This window comes from Triticum dicoccoides, chromosome 7B, assembly GCF_002162155.2.
Source record: "Triticum dicoccoides isolate Atlit2015 ecotype Zavitan chromosome 7B, WEW_v2.0, whole genome shotgun sequence".
Lineage (NCBI taxonomy): Eukaryota > Viridiplantae > Streptophyta > Magnoliopsida > Poales > Poaceae > Triticum > Triticum dicoccoides.
The window spans coordinates 291,387,307-291,405,155 of record NC_041393.1 but is presented as its reverse complement, the minus strand read 5'-3'; the positions used below and the strand labels follow the sequence as shown (position 1 = coordinate 291,405,155).

General features: G+C 46.6%; 1 long non-coding RNA gene across 1 annotated transcript; it reads right to left on the bottom strand.

The window, feature by feature from the left end:
* Window positions 1-620: 620 nt before the first annotated feature.
* LOC119336179 lies at window positions 621-2,499 on the bottom strand. Its single transcript, XR_005162230.1, has 3 exons — window positions 2,462-2,499; window positions 1,940-2,059; window positions 621-784 (listed from the first exon to the last, which is right to left on the bottom strand). It is a non-coding gene; the product is annotated as an uncharacterized LOC119336179 (long non-coding RNA).
* Window positions 2,500-17,849: the final 15,350 nt, after the last annotated feature.

Here is a 17,849-nt window from a genome sequence, read left to right as displayed (position 1 = left end):
GTAAAGAGATATAAATTCTCACACACACACAAATGTTCATCTTGATTTTCCATTCAATCTTCTGCCTGGAATATATAGCGAAGGATCCGAACATGGAACTTGCAATGCGTTGTCAAGGGTTTCTAATGTACAATTTCCAGCTCATAATGTATTCACTGAAATGGTAGTTGTGATCAGTTAGCAAAATAAAGCAAGAAACTGGTATCATAGAACACATATTTTGCACCTTAAAGATTGCTAAAATAAACATTCTACATTACTCTCAAGTCCCACTAATTAAGGGGAGCCAGTCAAATAATGTTTATCTTGCAGAACATCCATTACAATGATTGATAAGAGGTGTCGTTTGATTTATCAGAACTCATATGCTTACTATTTTTATGAATCTTTCAGGCTTCCTAATAGCTTACATATACTTTGTTTTTAAATCAGCATTCTCTAATTTCCTCGAAGCGTAGATCCTCTAAAAGAAATATTACAACCATCTTGAAGTCGTATGTGCCGATATCAAGGTGAAGGCACTCCGGCAGGGATTTGAGATATGAAGAGATTGCATGGATGAGAAAGAGATTTGTTCATATGGCACAGGGATTCTCTCTAGTGTGCTTATATTTCTTACCTCGAGAACCATGGCCTCTAGGATCAACGAGTTGATGTTGCCGTAGGTCTGACTGATCCAGGGACAGCACGCCACAAGATCTCCAAGTAATTGGAATCAAAACAATCTGCCCTATCTTCAGTTTTAGACTTCCAGTCACCGGAAATTATATGGCCAAAATCTGATCTTCAAAGAGCATAGCGAAAAAATAAATAAGCAAAAGGGTTACCCCTGGAAATGCAGTATATGTTGCAAAATAGTCGAGATCATTATAAACAAATACATAACAGATGTGCCGTTAATTGCTAAGTTGTTTAAATTTTTGGAATAGAATCATGTGGCCCAAACATATCTTGTATTGGCATTTACGGAATAAAGGAAATCAAAAAAAAAACAATAATTTATCTTCCATCCTAACGAAAACAGGGTCGCCGGCCTTGATGCTCTTTCTAGGTGGAAAGTGCCATCGTGGAGAAACTTCTAAAGAAAAACAATAGAGAACGAACGGCCCTCAGAAGAGTTCAGATAGTTTCCTAAAAAACAGAGCATAATAAATAATAAACAACCATATGTTCACTTGTTCAGGATGTTTTTGGTCATACAGACCGCATTTCTGGTCCCTTTCCCACGATATCTTAACAAGTTCTCTGATCACAGCTACACGACCATGTGTCATAAAAATACCAGTTTTGTAGAGAACTTGTCGCCAAATGGTGTATCATTATCAAGAAAATTTGGATGAAGGACTGCCAATTCAGCACATGTGTTTAATCTTACCCAAGTGTTTGAACCCCCCAAAGCATCTCATACTAATTCCTTGTCTTCAAATATCATTATGGATGGAAAAGAAAAAACAATGCATTAACCAAATACGTGATGCACTTGCTACTGAAAATTACAACGAGTACACATCAATTAAGCTAAAGAATTTGCAAAGAATGCCTACCACAAGGGACAAAATCTTCAATGAACTGAAATTGCTCTTTATAATGGTGTTTCAACTAATACCACTATTTTCTACGTACTATAAGTTCTTAATTCTTTTATTTTACAACAGAGAGGATTTTTTGGTCTATTGGTACATATGCTTTATGTCTTTCATATTCCACCAAGATTATGATAAGACTTGGAGTTACACGTAAGTTGTAGTCTGTAATAGGTACTGTAGTCTGTAAGAGGCACAACAATTTTTTAGAGGCACAACGATGAAACATTATTTTTCGAGGGAAGTTGCTTAATGTAAGGAAGAAAATATTTGAACCTAGCTACAGACCAATATCAATCTCTATAGGCAGGAATTGAGGTGAAGATTGAGAGAGTTGAGGAGACGGAGAAACATACCTAGTACAAATTCCATTGCAGCCTTCTTTCATTTCCCTCGTCACCGATAAGCTCGTTGCTGACATTAGGTGCCAAGTTGCCTCTTGAATATCCACGAGGAATAGCAGCAACAAGAAAACCCTGAAATTGTATTTAAATGTCTCAGCTAATTAACCATGGTGTAGCAAAAATAAAATGGCCATATCTAGGCAAGAAGTTTCGGCCAAAAACTAATGCAACATTGCAGCATGGTACGCAAAAATGCAGGAAAATAGCAGAAGGTACTGAAAGGACATGGGACACACATAGACTATGGGGACAAACCAAAATTGCTAATGGTGATGCTTATTACCTGAACAGACATTCACATTCAATGATGTGGCACTTAGTCGTAACTAAAATGCACGGATATAACAAAATATTGGTGATCCACAGTAATAGCCACTTGAAGCCCCATGTTGTAATTGTAACTGAGCATAGATATAACAAAATATTACAGATTAGATATTTATTTAGGAATCAATGAAGAACAAGCAGGTTCACCTCTTCCCCTTCCTCCTCTAGAAGCAAACTGGGGATGCATTGCTCGTAGGGTTCAGCAAGGAAGTCTACAACTAATCCCAGCATGATAGATCCATCCCATGCAATGCCTGAAACAAGCAAACACCAGGATGGTGATTAGAACTCTGAATTTACACACAGATTAAGGAGAAACACACACAAAGCTTCGATACAAAGTTTAGTTAGGGTCCTCTCCGAGGAAAAGGTAGCCCCTCCTCACCGTCATCCTTCTAGAAAGTGCATAAACTAGGACTTATAATTAAGAAATTGCCACACATCATTAAGCACGCACACATCACACACGCTGCAAGTAAGGCAGAACCTCGCGAGGCGGACGGCACCAAGACCCCCAAGGGGATTGGCCTCTTCAGGCTGGCTCCCGAGGGGCGGAGACTTCTATGTAAGGTGCACCTCACGAGGCTCAGCTGACATGAGCCATTAGGACCAAGGCCAGGCGGGCGCCAACGGGCGCAGAGCGCCAGTTTCCTCTTCGGTGCAAGGAAGGCAAGCCATAGGCGTGGAGTCCCGAGGAATCGGCCAAAGGTTTCCATTCTGGTGCAACAAGATCAAGACCACCAGGACGGCAGGACGGAGGTCATCACCGAGCCCACCGCAGCGTCACGGCCAGGGGCTTTTCGCACACGAAGACCACTTTAGTCAGAAGAAGCTATACTACTTGTCCCCTTTCAAATCCGGCCGTTGTGGGATCCCTTCCCGCCTACATTTGGGAAGAGGACCAAGGCCACTATAAAGAGGACTTAGCCACCACCATAGAGGGGGGAGATCCAATCTAGTTCACACCCCACCAGCTCTCTTGAGCTCAAGAACACCTCACCTCCTGAGGCCAGTTCATCCACTGTACTAGTTCATCCTCGGCCCTTCAAGGCAATCCACCAAAACGCTGGAGTAGGGTATTACACCACAAGGTGGCCCGAACCAGGATAAATTGTTGTGTCCCTTTGTCTCTTCGAGCTCGTCGCGTTAGGCTTAGGAGGATCACGAGTAGGTAGGCTGGGTAGGTTGAGATCTCCGCACGCACCCCAGAGTTCGAACCTTTCAAGGGTTTGCGGAACCCGTAATATAACATTTGGCACGCTAGGTAGGGGTACATCGGAGATCTTCTGCCCCGTTCGTCAGATCATGTCGTCAGCTTCAATGGCGGGCGCTTCTCCATCGACTCGGCCGACGTGTGCCTTCGAAGAAGCACCAGGGCTGCGCTCTTTCACCCTCTCCCTGCGGCGGGTGGGGTGGCCACCCAAGTTCAGACCGGAGATGCCTCCATGCTACGACGGCACGGCGGACCCGGCCGCCTTCCTCCATGCGTACGAAGAAGCAGTTTGGGCGGTCGGCGGAGACGACAAGGTGAAGGCCAACTGGCTCCCCATGGCCCTTGTAGGCGCACTGCACGCCTAGTTGCTCAACCTGCCGGAGTCCTCTGTAGCCTCCTGGGAGGAGCTGCGCGGCCTCTTCATCGCAAGCTTCGCGGCACCGGCGCCCCCCATCATCGCAGCTCTCCTAGGTGGCTCGCAGGCACCACCCTCTGACCGCCACATCAAGCAGTTCTACCGACAAGTAAGTGCCGCCCAGGCGGGCTCGAGGGCTCCCCCGGGCTGGGCGGCACCTAAGGCTGACCTCACCTTCGGCCCCAAGGATCATCCAGCCGCCACGACAGGAGCAGGCGTGCTCCCGATGCTTTGCACCCCCACCATCTGCAATGTGGCGGTCACCAAGACCCTCATCGACGATGGAGCCGGCCACAACACGCTCTCCGTGGAGACATTCAGCCTGCTGCACATGCCCCCCGGCCGGCTCCACCCCACCAAGCCCTTCTCCGGGGTCGGCGATGGCTCCACCAGCCCCCTAGGGCAGATCCACCTCCCCGTCACCTTCGGGACCCACACAACTACCGCACCGAGCTCATCGACTTTGACATCACCCGGATCGACTTGCCATACAACGCCATCCTGGTGTACCCGGCCTTGTCCAAGTTCATGGCGGCGACTCACCCAGTTTACAACCTCATGAAGATGCCTGTCAGCAACGGTGTCCTCACGGTGGCAGGGGACACCAAAGACGCGGTGCAGGCCCTCAAGCTCGCCTTTAGGTCAACGGCATCTGCGCTTCCTGATGAGAAAGGGGGTCCTGGGGCCCCGAGAGCGGTGCCGTCCAAGAAGAAGCAGTTGTTCTCCCAAGACCGAGCCGAGATGAAGCAAGTGCTGGTCAGCGAGGAGGGAATGACCAGCGCCACCTTCACCATAGGAGCTGGCCTCCCTCAAAACCAAGAGAAAGCGTTGGTCAACTTCTTGCGCACCAACAAGGATGTATTCTCTTGGGATCCCAAAGACCTGGCTGGGGTCCCGAGGGGAATAATCGAGCACCACCTAAAGGTATGCCCAAACGTGCGGCCGGTGAAGCAGAAGGCTCGTCGTTAGTCCACTAAGAAGCAAGCCTTTATCGTCCAAGAAACCCGCAAGATGCAAGACGCAAGGGTCATCAGGGAGGTACGATACCCAGAGTGGCTGGTGAACCCCGTTGTCGTCCCCAAGAAAGGAGGGAAGGAACACATGTGTGTCGACTTCACCAACCTCAACAAGGTCTGCCCTCAAGATCCCTTTCCGCTTCCTCGCATTGACCAGATCATGGACTCCACCGCCAAGTGCGACCTATTGTGCTTCTTGGACGCCTTCTCAGGCTACCACCAGATCAAGATGGTCGTGCAAGATGTGGAGAAGACGACGTTCCTGACCCCCTGCAGGGTGTACTGCTACACCTGCATGCCCTTCGGGCTACGCAATGCCGGGGCTACCTTCCAGCAGCTGATGCATATCGCCCTGGGCACGCAGCTCGGGAGAAATGCAGAGGCCTATGTTGATGACATAGTAGTGAAGTCTCAGGAGGCCAGGACCCTGATAGCAGATCTGGAGGAGACGTTTGCTAGCTTGCGTAAGGTGGATCTTCGGCTCAGTCCCGAGAAGTGTGTATTCAGGGTTCCCTATGGCAAGCTGCTGGGCTTCCTGGTGTCACATAGAGGGATCGAGGCCAATCCAAAGAAGGTCAAGGCAATAGAAGACATGAGCCCCCCGCAGACCCTGAAGGAGATGCAGAAGCTGGCGGGCTGCATAACCTCGCTTGGGCGCTTCATCTCCAAGCTGGGGGAGTGTGCCCTCCCGTTCTTCAAGCTGATGAAAAGGAAGGAGCCGTTCGAGTGGACCCTGGAGGCAGACGCGGCCTTTCAAGACCTCAAGAGATACTTGACCATCCCACCAGTGATGGTGGTGCCGCGCCCTCTCGAGCCCTTGGTGCTCTATTTGGCAGCCACCCCTCACTCAGCTAGCGCCGCCCTGGTGGCGCTAAGGAAGGAGCGCCCATCCAAGGACCCTCAGTAGGGCGCTCAACCACCAAGCAAGGCGCAACACCCTCAGGACAGCGCACTGGGGCCTCGGCAATCCCAGCGGCCGATGTCCCTCCCGAGGATGCGATTGACCCCGCGGTTGGGGGGGCTCCTGAGGATGGACCTCGCGAGACCACCGAAGGCCCGCGTCTTCAAGAAGAACAAGACTCCACCGGTGCCTCTTCCCTCGTCGAGCACCCTGTCTACTTCGTCAGCACGGTGCTGAGGGAGGCACGGGCATGCTACCCCATGCCTCAGAAACTCTTGCTCGCGCTCCTCGTCGCCTCCTGAAAGCTGCGCCGCTACTTCCAAGGCCACCCCATCAAAGTCGTTTCGACATACCCACTGGAGAGGGTGCTCTGGAGCCCGAACGCCGTCGGGCGAGTTGTAAAATGGAACATCGAGCTTCAGGCGTTCCATCTCGAGTTCAGCACCACCAGGGTCATCAAGGGTGCGGCCCTCACTGACTTTGTGGCCGAGTGGACTGACCTCCCCGACCACGGGGTGAGCAAGGACCTCTCCTTCTTACCTGGGGATGAGGAACTAGACGAGTGGATCATGTACTTTGACGGAGCGTTCGCACGACAAGGCGCAGGAGCAGGAGCAGCCCTTATCTCACCCACCAAGGACAAGCTCTGCTACATGGTACAACTCTGTTTCCAGCAGGGTGAGAAGGTCTCCAACAACATCACGGAGTTCGAGGGCTTGCTCGAAGGTCTCAGGGCAGCGGCGGTGCTAGGGGCGAAGCGTCTCACCATCAAGGGAGATTCCCATCTCCTCGTCAACTTCTCCAACAAGGAGTACACACCCAAGGACGAGCAAATGGAGGCATACCTAGAAGAGGTACACAAGATGGAGAAGCGGTTCCTGGGCTTGGAACTACAACACGTGTCGCGAGGGGCGAACAAGGAGGTGGACAATATCACCAAGAGAGCCTCCCGAAGGCTCCCCCAGGAGCCGGGGTGTTTGAGGAGCGGCTCTTCAAGCCATCTGTGGCTCCCCCCACCACGGCTCCAGCACTGCCTCAGGAGGATCTGCCTCAAGCGCCTGAGACGGGCGCCCCATCATGTGGCCACCCCACAGGGGCCCGCTTGCTACTTGCACTCGAGTCTCAGGAGGGGTGCTGGACTGAGGAGTTCAAGGCGTACCTGCTTCAATGGACCTTGCCAGAGAAGGAGGATGCCGAGCACGTGGTTCGTCAAGCCACCGCGTACTGCATCCAGGATGGTGAGTTATATCGCAAGAGGCCCAATGACGTTTCGTTGCGATGCACCTCCAGGGAGCAGGGACTCGAGCTACTAGCGGACATACATGGTGGGGACTGTGGGAATCATTCCTCGTCACACACTCTGGTGGGCAAGGCGTTCCGCGGTGGCTTCTACTGGCCCACTGCGCCCAACGACGCCATAGAGCTGGTGCGTTCTTGTGAAGCATGCCAGTTCCACGCCAAGCAGATTCACCAGCCTGCACAGGGCCTCCAGACATCCCACTCACATGGCTGTTCGCGGTTCGGGGGCTGGACATCTTGGGGCCGTTCCCTCGAGCGCCAGGGGGCTACCGATACCTCTACGTTGCCATCGACAAATTCACCAAGTGGGCGGAGGTAGAAGTTGTTCACGCCATCCCAGCTGGATCAGCCGTCAAGTTCATCAAGGGCATCGTGAGATGGTTTGGGGTTCCTAACCACATCATCACCGACAACGGCTCACAATTCACTAGCAACCTTTTCAAGACATACTGTGCTAACAACGCAGATATGCTACGCCTCAGTGGCACATCCCAGGAGCAACAGCCAAGCCGAGCGGGCCAATGCAGAAGTCCTGAGGGGCATCAAGACAAGAACCTTCAAGAAGAAGCTCGAGGCATGCGGCAGGGGCTGGCTCAACGAGCTACAGTCCGTGTTGTGGTCCATCCGCACCACCGCGACCAAGCCAACTGGAGAGACGCCATTCTTCCTCGTCTACGGAGCAGAGGCGGTACTCCCACATGAGGTCAGGCATCGCTCCACGCGGGTCCTGGCTTTCGACGAGGCGCGTCAGCATGCCACGCGGGGGATGGACCTCGTGCTTGGGGAGGAATGCCGCCATCAAGCCTCGCTTCGGGCGGCAAGGTACCAGCAGGCGCTGCGGCGGTATCACTGTCGCAGCATCCGCTCCAGGATGTTATAGGTGGGCGACCTCGTCCTATGGCAGGTGCTCTCCATAGAAGGGTTGCACAAGCTCTCTCTCATGTGGGAGGGCCCGTTTAGGATTGCACGTGTCTCCAGGCCTGGCGCCGCGCGCCTGGAGACACAGGACGGGGTCCCCATCCAGAACACCTGGAACATCCAGCACCTCCGGAAGTTCTACCCTTGAAGGAAGGCTCCGGCCTGTGAAGCAAGGCTCCCGCCTGTGAAGGTCTCCGCTCGTGACACTCTCATGTAATAATGAGTGGGGTTGTACACGCCCCGGAGTCTCCTGAGAGTCACCCTAGGGCCTCATGGGGGCTCCCTCCCACGTCTTAGTGGCAGCACTTAGCTCCACGCTGGTGAGAAGACTAGATTAGGTGCCGGATGCGTCTGTTCATTTGCTTTCCGAAGTTGCTTGCAGTTTTTTAGTAATCTTTCAATGGATTTGGTGCTTTTGTGTTTTGGTTCGCCGAGTTAATTTCTTCTTCTCCCGCTCGGTTGTTCTTGGCCTAAGGACAGGAGAGAGGTGGCAGTTGCCCATCACTCTCCCTCACGCGCCTCGTGCCTAGGGGCTAGGCAGGTGTGTGCGCCTTAGGCCTACCCTCGTGCGCGCACACCACGCCGAACCCCGCTGCCCTGGTGCTTCGGCCTTGTCCTCGCGAGGAGCCCTCAATCAAGCTCACAGGCATCAGCACCCCTCATATCTGTGCCCCCCGGGCAGCGCGACGCGGTGCAATAAGTCAGAGCTAATCAATGACAGGGGGCTCACATAAGGAGGAGTGAGATGCTCGCCAGGTTTCCTTTTCCTTTAAAAGCAGCCCTACAACGGTTCTGCGGCAGCTCCCGAGACCCCGAGGCGTCTCTCAAGGTCTGTGACCTCCAGCTCCCCAAGAAGGGGGCCTCGTTGAGCGCCAAAAACCAAGTCCTCGCGAGGCGGAAAGCTGCTGCACACATGTCAAGGTAAGTTTTCCTATCCTGGCTTACTCAGAGCACAAACATTACATCACAACATCAAGATAGCAATTATAGCATAAAGGGCATAACTACCATAGTTTATTACACGCCCGGTCGGGGTGCACCATCTTTTCTTTTCGAATTACAGGAGAAAGGAAAGGCTAAACAAAGAAGACCCGAGGGCGTACAAACCCGGCACCAGTGCTGCATCCTCAAGCAGCGCCTCAAGGTGGCCTAGCGCTCCACCAGTTCCCCCATAGGCAACCTGGGGCTACGGCTGGTCTTGAGTCCAAGTTCGGCGGCCCCCAAACTCACGCCGGACTCCTCTCTAGCTTCATTGGAGTCCTGCGATGGGATGAACCACCGCCATCCTCGACCCGAGCGCGACGGCGTGGGGGCCGGTCATAGCCACCACTGCTCGAGCTCTCATCCGAGGAAGAGACGCTGTCGCGAGAAGAGGAGCGCACACCACCAAGGCCAAGCTCACCTTTTCCACCCCCGTCGTAGTTGTCGTCCTCCAGGCAGCACCCCACGCGGCGGTCGTCCTCCATGAACACCCTCAAGTAGAAGGTCGCCAGGCCGTCATACTTGAAGTGGAGGGTGCACCTTCCACCCAGGCCTCGCGCGCGGGCGAACGTCTGCCAGCCGCGGGTCAAGACCATGCTGCTAGAGGTGGCGACCTCAGTCCCAGCCCATGAAGCTCTGCGGCAGCAGCCGTCAGCCTGCAGCCAGGGACCATCGAGTCCCGAGGATGGAAGCTCGCCAGAGAAGAAACACGGAAGCCGGAGTGAGGTGCCGATCGGGCTCTCCGACCATACCACGAACTCGGGGAGCACGTCCAGCGAGGAGAAACGTGGCCGAGGAGGGCGCACGATCACGGCGCGCCTCCCCTCGCCATGGGGGCTACTCCGAAGCCGGTGGCCCCCACCGCGAGAAGAGGTGCCATCACGGGCACCAAAAGAAACGCCGGCTCTGGGGGGTGCTGATACGTCTCCAATGTATCTATAATTTTTGATTGTTCCATGCTATTATATTACCCTTTTTGGATGTTTATGGGCTTTATTTTACACATTTATATCATTTTTGGGACTAACCTACTAACCGGAGGCCCAACCCGTATTGTTTTTTTGCCTATTTCAGTATTTCGAAGAAAAGGAATATCAAACGGAGTCCAAACGGAATGAAACCTTCGGGAGCCTGATTTTTGGAACGAACGTAATCCAGAGGAATTGGAGTGCAAGCCAAGAAGCAGCCGAGGCGGCCAAGAGGGTGGAGGGGGCGCGCACCCCTACAGGGCACGCCCCCTATCTCGTGGGACCCTCGGGCGGCCACCGACCTACTTCTTCATCCTATGTATACCCATGTATCCCAAAAACATCCATGGAGCCAACGAAAAACAATTTCCACCGCCGTAACCTTCTGTATCCGCAAGATCCCATCTTGGATCCTTCGTCGGTGCTCCGCTGGAGGGGGAATCGACCATGGTGGGCTTCTACATCAACACCATAGCCCCTCCGATGAGTTGTGAGTAGTTTACCACAGACCTTCGGGTCCATAGTTATTAGCTAGATGGCTTCTTCTCTCTTTTTGGATCTCAATACCATGTTCTCCTCGATCTTCTTGGAGATCTATTCGATGTAACTCTTTTTGCGGTGTGTTTGTCGAGATCCGATGAATTGTGGGTTTATGATCAAGTTTATCTATGAGAAATATTTGAATCTCCTCTGAATTCTTTTATGTATGATTGAGTTATGCAAGTCTCTTCGAATTATTAGTTTGGTTTGGCCTACTAGATTGATCTTTCTTGCAATGGGAGAAGTGCTTAGCTTTGGGTTCAATCTTGCGGTGTCCTTACCCAGTGACAATAGGGGTTGCAAGGCACATATTGTATTGTTGCCATCGAGGATAAAAAGATGGGGTTTATATCATATTGCATGAGTGTATCCCTCTACATCATGTCATCTTTCTTAATGCGTTACTCTGTTCTTATGAACTTAATACTCTAGATGCATGCTGGATAGCGGTCGATGTGTGGAGTAATAGTAGTAGATGCAGGCAGGAGTCGGTCTACTTGTCGCGGACGTGATGCCTATGTACATGATCATGCCTAGATAATCTCATAATTATTCGCTTTTCTATAATTGCTCGAAAGTAATTTGTTCACCCATCGTAATACTTATGCTATCTTGAGAGAAGCCACTAGTGAAACCTATGGCCCTCGGGTCTATGTTTTATCATATAAGCTTTCAATCTACTTTTATTTGCATCTTTAATTTTCCAATCTATATCATAAAATACCAAAAATATGTTTATCTTATCATACTATCTGTATCAGATCTCACTTTCGCAAGTGGTCGTGAAGGGATTGACAACCCCTTTATTGTGTTGGTTGTGAGTTCTTTCTTTGTTTGTGTAGGTGCGTGGGACTTTTGAGGAGCCTCCTACTGGATTGATACCTTTGTTCTCAAAAATTGAGGGAAATACTTACGCTACTATTGCTGCATCACCCTTTCCTCTTCAAGGAAAACCAATGCAAGCTCAAGACGTAGCAAGAAGTATTTCTGGCGCCGTTGCGGGGGAGGTCTTCGCTCAAGTCAAGACATAACAAGTACCCATCACAAACTCATCTCCCTCGCATTTACATGATTTGCCATTTGCCTCTCGTTTTCCTCTCCCCCATTGCACCCTTGCCGTTTTGTTCACCCTCTCTTTCCCAATCTTCTCCTCTCTTTTTCGCTTGCCTTTTTTGTTTGCTTGTGTGTTGGATTACTTGTCGCGATGGCGCAAGCTAATAACAAATTGTGTGATTTCTCCAATACCAATAATAATGATTTCCTTAGTACTCCGATTGCTCCTCTTAATGATGTTGAGTCTTGTGAAATCAATACTGCTTTGCTGAATCTTGTTATTAAAGATCAATTCGCCGGCCTTCCTAGTGAAGATGCCGCTACCCATATAAACAACTTTGTTGATTTGTGTGATATGCAAAAGAAGAAAGATATGAACAATGATATTGTTAAATTGAAGTTTTTTTCCGTTTTCACTTACAGACCGTGCTAAAGTTTGGTTGTCGTCTTTGCCTAAGAATAGTATTGATTCATGGAATAAGTGCAAGATGCTTTTATCTCTAAATATTTTACTCCCGCTAAGATCATTACTCTTACGAATGATATTATGAATTTTAAACAACTTGATCATGAGCATGTTTCCCAATCTTGGGAAAGAATGAAATTGATGATTTGCAATTGCCCTACACATGGTTTGAATTTATGGATGATCATACAAATTTTTTATGCCGGATTGTACTTTGCTTCTAGAAATCTTTTAGATTTGGCCGCGGGAGGCACGTTTATGGAAATCACTTTAGGAGATGCTACAAAACTTCTTGATAATATTATGGCTAATTATTCTCAATGGCACACCTAAAGATGTACTAGTAAAAAAGTGCATGCTATAGAAGAAATTAATGTTTTGAGTGGAAAGATGGATGAACTTATGAAGTTGTTTGCTACTAAGAATACTCCTCTTGATCCCAATGATATGCCTTTGTCTACTTTGATTGAGAATAATAATGAATCTATGGATGTGAATTTTGTTGGTAGGAATAGTTTCGGAAACAATGCTTATAGAGGAAACTTTAATCCTAGACCGTTCCCTAGTAATTCCTCTAATAATTATGGAAATTCCTACAACAATTATTATGGTAATTTTAATAATATGCCCTCTCATTTTGAGAATAGTGTGAAAGAATTTATGATCTCTCAGAAGAATTTTAATGCCTTGCTTGAAGAAAAATTGCTCAAAGTTGATGATTTGGCTAGGAACGTTGAGACTCTCGCTTGATGTTGATTCTTTGAAACTTAGATCTACTCCTCCTAAGCATGATATCAATGAGTCTCTCAAATCAATGAGAATTTCCATTGATGAGTGCAAGGAAAGAACCGCTAGATTGCGTGCTAAGAAAGATTGCTTTATAAAAGCATGTTCTTCTAGTTTACATGAAAATAATGATGAAGATCTTAAAGTTATTGATGTGTCTCCTATTAGATCTTTGTTTTGCAATATTAATATTAATAATAATGGGACTGGAGATGAGCCAACTTTAGTTAGAAGGCGTCCCAATAATTCGGAGTTTTTAAATCTTGATGCTAAATTTGGTAAAAGTGGGATTGGAGAGGTCGTGACTTTAAATAGCATTGAACCCACTATCTTGGATTTCAAGTAATTTGATTATGATAATTGTTCTTTAGATATTGGGTGCTAGTGTTTTCACGATTCCGGAAACTTTATGTGATATTCTAGGTTTCCATGATCTTGATGATTGCTCTTTAAATTTGCACCTTGCGGATTCCATCATTAAAAAGCCAATGGGAAGGATCAATGATGTTCTCATTGTTGCAAATATAAATTTGGTGCCCATAGATTTTATCGTTCTTGATATGATTGCAATCTTTATTGCTCTATTATTCTTGGTAGACCTTTCCTTAGAACGATTGGCGCGATTATTGATATGAAGGAAGGGAATATTAGATTCCAATTTCCATTAAGGAAAGGCATGGAGCACTTTCCAAGAAAGAAAATTAAATTACCTTATGAATCTATCATGCGAGCTACTTATGAATTGAGTGCCAAAGATGGCACTACTTAGATCTATCCTCGCTCTTATGCCTAGCTAGGGGCGTTAAACGATAGCGCTAGTTGGGAGGCAACCCAATTTTATTTGTGTTTTTTGTTTTTGTTTTTGTTTAGTAATAGATTTTGCATCTACCTTCTGTTTAGATGTGTTTTTATGTTTTAATTAGTGTTTGTGCCAAGTAGAACCTATAGGATAACCTATGGTGATAGTTAATTTGATTCTGCTGAAAAACAAAAACTTTGCGCGAACGAAATTAGTTTTGTTAAATCACAGAAACGTGATTTTGCGTTGATTATTTTTTCTGTAGATCAATAGACAAATTTCCCAGGACTTCCTATTTTGGTAGGATTTTTAGTGTTCCATAAGTATTCATGGGTTACATATTTCTACAGACTGTTCTGTTTTTGACAGATTCTGTTTTTCGTGTGTTGTTTCCTTATTTTGATGCATCTATGGCTAGTATTAAGTGGTATGAACCATAGAGAACTTGGAATACAGTAGGTTTAACACCAATATAAATAAAGAATGAGTTCATTACAATACCTTATATGGTGGTTTTGCTTTCTTTCACTAACGGAGCTTATGAGATTTCCTGTTGAGTTTTGTGTTGTGAAGTTTTCAAGTTTTGGGTAAAGATTTGATGGACTATGGAATAAGGAGTGGCAAGAGCCTAAGCTTGCGGATGCCCATGGAACCCCAATATATTCAAGAATAGCCAAAATCCTAAGCTTGGGGATGCCCCCGGAAAGCATCCCCTTTTTCGTCTTCGTTCATTGGTAACTTTACTTGGAGCTATATTTTTATTCGCCACATGATATGTGTTTTGCTTGGAGCGTCATGTATGATATTAGTATTTGCTTTTTAGTTTTCCATAATAATCCTTGTTGTAAACACCTTTTGGGAGAAGCCCACTTGATTGGAATTTATTAGAATACTCTATGTGCTTCACTTATATCTTTTGAGCTAGATAGTTTTTGCTCTAGTACTTCACTTATATCTTTTAGAGCACGGCGGTGGCTTAATTTTGTAGAAATTATTAGTCTCTCATGCTTCACTTATATTATTTTGAGAGTATCTTAGAACAGCATGGTATTTGCTATGGTTATAAAATTGGTCCTAGAATGATAGGCATCCAAGTTGGGTATAATAAAAACTATCATAGGAAGTGAATTGGATGCTATGATCAATTTGATACTTGATAATTGTTTTGAGATATGGAGGTAGCGATATTAAAGTCATGCTAGTTGGGTGATTATGAATTTAAAGAATGCTTGTGTTGAAGTTAGCAAGTCCTGTAGCATGCATGTATGGTTAAAGTTGTGTAACAAATTTGAAACATGAAGTGTCCTTGGATTGTGCATCCTTATGAGTGGCGGTCGGGGACGAGCGATGGTCTTTTCCTACCAATCTATCCCCCTAGGAGCATGCACGTAGTGCTTGGTTTTTGATGACTTCTAGATTTTTGCAATAATTATATGAGTTCTTTTGACTAATGTTGAGTCCATGGATTATACACACTTTTACCTTTCCATCATTGCTAGCATCTTCGGTACGGCGCATTGCCCTTTCTCACCTTGAGAGTTGGTGCAAACTTCGCCGGTGCATCCAAACCCCATGATACGATATGCTCTATCACACATAAACCTCATTATATCTTCCTCAAAACATCCACCATACCTACCTATTATGGCATTTCCATAGCCATTCCGAGATATATTGCCATGCAACTTTCCACCATTTCGTTTATCATCATGACACGCATTACTATTGTCATATTGCCATTGCATGATCATGTAGTTGACACTGTATTTGTGGCAAGGCCACTTTGCATCATTTTTCATACATGTCACTCTTGATTCATTGCCCATCCCGGTACACCGCCGGAGGCATTCATATAGAGTCATATCTTGTTCTAGTTTTGAGTTGTAATTCATGTGTTGTAAATTAATAAAAGTGTGATGATCATCATTATTAGAGCATTATCTCCAAAAAGAAAAAAAGGCCAAAAAAGGGGAAAGGCCAAAGAAAAAAAGAAGAAAAGAAAAAGAAAGGCCAAAAAAAGCCCAAAAAAGAAAAGAGAAAAAAATAAAAATAAAAAGGGGGAAATGTTACTATCTCTTTTTCCACACTTGTGCTTCAAAGTAGCACCATATTCTTCGTATAGTGAGTCTCATAGGTTGTCACTTTCATATACTAGTGGGAATTTTTCATTATAGAACTTGGCTTGTATATTCCTACGATGGGCTTCCTCAAATGCCCTAGGTCTTCGTGAGCAAGCAAGTTGGATGCACACTCACTAGTTTTCTTTTGTTGAGCTTGCATACATTTATAGCTCTAGTGCATCTGTTGCATGGCAATCCCTACTCCTCATATTGACATCAATTGATGGGCATCTCTATAGCCCGTTGATTATCCTTATCAATGTGAGACTTTCTCCTTTTTTGTCTTCTCCACACAATCCCCATCATCATATTCTATTCCACCCATAGTGCTATATCCATGGCTCGCGCTCATGTATTGCGTGAAGGTTGAAAAAGTTTGAGATTATTTAAGTATGAAACAATTGCTTGGCTTGTCATCGGGGTGTAGAATTTGGGAACATTTTTGTGTGACGAAAATGAAGCATATCCTAACTATATGATTTTGTAGGGATGAACTTTCTTTAGCCATGTTATTTTGAGAAGACATGATTGCTTTGATTAGTATGCTTGAAGTATTACTATTTTTATGTCAATATGAACTTTTATTTTGAATCATTTGGATCTGAACATTCATGCCACAATAAAAAAAATACATTGAGAATTACGCTAGGTAGCATTCCACATCAAAAAATCTGTTTTTATCATTTACCTACTCGAGGACGAGCAGGAATTAAGCTTGGGGATGCTTGATACGTCTCCAACATATCTATAATTTTTTATTGTTCCATGCTATTATATTAACCTTTTTCGATGTTTATGGGATTTATTTTACACATTTATATCATTTTTGGGACTAACCTACTAACCAGAGGCCCAGCCTGTATTGCTGTTTTTTTTGCCTATTTCAGTATTTCAAAGAAAAGGAATATCAAACGGAGTCCAAACGGAATGAAACCTTCGGGAGCGTGATTTTTGGAACGAACGTGATCCAGAGGACTTGGAGTGCAAGCCAAGAAGCAGCCGAGACGGCCACGAGGGTGGAGGGCACGCCCACCCCTACAGGGCACCCCCCTATCTCGTGGGCCCCTCGGGCGGCCACCGACCTACTTCTTCCTCCTATATATACGCACGTACCCCGAAAACATCCAGGGAGCCAACGAAAAACAATTTCCACCGCCGTAACCTTCTGTATCCGCGACATCCCATCTTGGAGCCTTCGCCCGGCGCTCCGCCAGAGGGGGAATCGACCATGGAGGGCTTCTACATCAACACCATAGCCCCTTCGATGAGTTGTGAGTAGTTTACCATAGACCTTCGGGTCCATAGTTATTAGCTAGATGGCTTCTTCTCTCTTTTTGGATCTCAATACCATGTTCTCCTCGATCTTCTTGGAGATCTATTCGATGTAACTCTTTTGCAGTGTGTTTGTCGAGATCCGATGAATTGTGGGTTTATGATCAAGTTTATCTATGAGAAATATTTGAATCTTCTCTGAATTATTTTATGTATGATTGAGTTATCTTTGCAAGTCTCTTCGAATTATCAGTTTGGTTTGGCCTACTAGATTGATCTTTCTTGCAATGGGAGAAGTGCTTAGCTTTGGGTTCAATCTTGCGGTGTCCTTACCCAGTGACAATAGGGGTTGCAAGGCACGTATTGTATTGTTGCCATCGAGGATAAAAAGATGGGGTTTATATCATATTGCATGAGTTTATCCCTCTACATCATGTCATCTTTCCTAATGTGTTACTCTGTTCTTATGAACTTAATACTCTAGATGCATGCTGGATAGCGGTCGATGTGTGGAGTAATAGTAGTAGATGCAGGCAGGAGTCGGTCTACTAGTCGCGGACGTGATCCCTATATACATGATCATGCCTAGATAATCTCATAATTATTCGCTTTTCTATCAATTGCTCGATAGTAATTTGTTCACCCACCGTAATACTTATGCTATCTTGAGAGAAGCCACTAGTGAAACCTATGGCCCCCGGGTCTATCTATTATCATATAAGCTTTCAATCTACTTTTATTTGCATCTTTACTTTTCCAATCTATATCATAAAATACCAAAAATATAT